We start from the raw sequence: 1,933 nt of genomic DNA, 5'->3' as shown, positions 1-1,933 counted from the left end.
AAATCATTCAAATTGCATTTTCATTTTCTTCTCCCAAGACTGTTCAATTTGTAAATTAATTAAAATGATAAATAAAATAACGTTTAACATTTCATTTTCAAAAGATGTCTCAGCGAAAAGTGACCAAAATTCATTTTGAAATGTCAAATTTGAAAATTAAAATGTATTAACAGAAATGCTTTTTCATTTTAAAGTCATAGCTGCATGTTTTAACTCATAAATTAAATTGCTAATAGATCTTTCAAACTGCGTTTTCATTTTCTTCTTCAAGACTGCTCATTGTGTGACACAACTAAAGAGCAAACTAAGAGGAAAATGCTTTTTCGTTTCCATGCCAATGCCCGCAAAAAGTGTTCCATAAATCAATTTGACTTCGGAATTCCTTGCGGCGCAGGAGAGTGACTTCAGTGGCAACTCTTCTCCTGCCCCAGACCGCGCATTACGCATCTTGTATGTAAGGTGGTGGAAACTGCACGCAACCTGGCGCTCCCTCATACCATCGCACAAGCCTTGTGTTTGCAGCTGATTTGTGAGAAGCATTGCCCATTTTCCACTGGCTTAATTCAGCCCGACTTGGCTCCACTTGGCTCGCTTCGCGAGCATTTTCATTATTGTTATTTCAGTACTGGTACCTCATTCTTAGCAGGGCTAAGCGAGGCCGAGTCGGTACTGTACGTGATGCAAACAAATGGCTGTTCACTGATTGGCCGTGGGTGTGGCCAGCCGTAAGAGTCGACTAGTAAACGACTAAAAAACAATCGGCATTTTCAAACATGCATTTAAGCGAGTGAGAGAAGCATATGATGGAGTTTGCACAGTTATCCGGAAATGTCACCCCTTGGAGCAATGAGAGCCTTGAAAGAACTTCCCAGAGGTTCATTGAGAGACGACCAAAGGTTATTATTTCAGTCAATATTTATGTTACTATGTGTTTAAATTTATGTATGTATTTAAATTTAAATTGTTATCACTCTGTTACCTATATTTTGAGAATGTATTTTAGAAAAATATTAACCAACTAGGCTCTCTCTTTTTCAGTTGTATATAACGGTCCAAAACAGAAAAACCTTGCCCATATTGGACAGATGCAGGACCTGCTGCACAAACTTTCACTGTCCCTTTTGCAGTTGAACTTTATTTAATCTCACAGTTGGGTCTGAACCGCAGCTGGGCATAAACAAGTAAGCAAACCAGAAATTGTTAGAGTTCAGTTTTAAGCTAGTGTATTCAAAGTTTTGAGGCACCCAACAAACTTCATTTGCATTTTACATTTTGCTTTTAAAAAGGAAGCCTGATGGCTGCAGGAACGAAGGATCTTCAAAATCTCTCTGTCCTGCATTGAACATACATATTGCATAGTTCTGTGTAAGCATTTATTACTATTTAGTTGTTTAATGTAATAAACTTTCAATCTGTTTGGGATCACTAAATCTCTAAACTATTACAATCAGTGCTTTAATTACCGTATTTTCCGCACTATAAGGCGCACCGGATTATAAGGCGCACCTTCAATGAATGTTCTATTTTAGAACTTTTTTCATATATAGGGCGCACCGGATTATAAGGCGCATAGAATAGAAGCTACTGCAGTCAAACGTTTGACTGGGGTTGCGTTATGCATCCACTAGATGGAGCTGTGCTAAAGAGAATGTCAACAAAACAGTCAGTCAAACTTTATTAATACACTACAAACCAGCGTTCTGATAACTCCATTCACTCTCATGGTAAGGTCTCCTCTACATAGAATTCTATTGAATAGAGCCAACCGCACGTTAGGAATGCATTGGAGTCTATGAAGTTGAAGTTGAAATCAAACGTTAGTTAAAACGTGAAAGGGAACTTTTCCCTGATTCAGTAAACACGTAAAAGAAACAGTTTGATGCACTAAATCAAACGTTAGTACTGTTAACCTTTCCTGTTTCTGTCCCCTGAC

The 1,933-nt window shown here is 38.0% G+C and overlaps 1 long non-coding RNA gene across 1 annotated transcript; it reads left to right on the top strand.

The window, feature by feature from the left end:
* Positions 1 to 403: 403 nt before the first annotated feature.
* LOC124866165 lies at positions 404 to 1,422 on the top strand. The gene is made up of 3 exons (XR_007037737.1): positions 404 to 896; positions 1,039 to 1,181; positions 1,287 to 1,422. It is a non-coding gene; the product is annotated as an uncharacterized LOC124866165 (long non-coding RNA).
* Positions 1,423 to 1,933: the final 511 nt, after the last annotated feature.

This window comes from Girardinichthys multiradiatus, chromosome 3 (assembly GCF_021462225.1).
Source record: "Girardinichthys multiradiatus isolate DD_20200921_A chromosome 3, DD_fGirMul_XY1, whole genome shotgun sequence".
In the NCBI taxonomy this organism is placed as follows: Eukaryota; Metazoa; Chordata; class Actinopteri; order Cyprinodontiformes; family Goodeidae; genus Girardinichthys; species Girardinichthys multiradiatus.
This window is presented reverse-complemented; position numbering and strand designations above follow the sequence as displayed.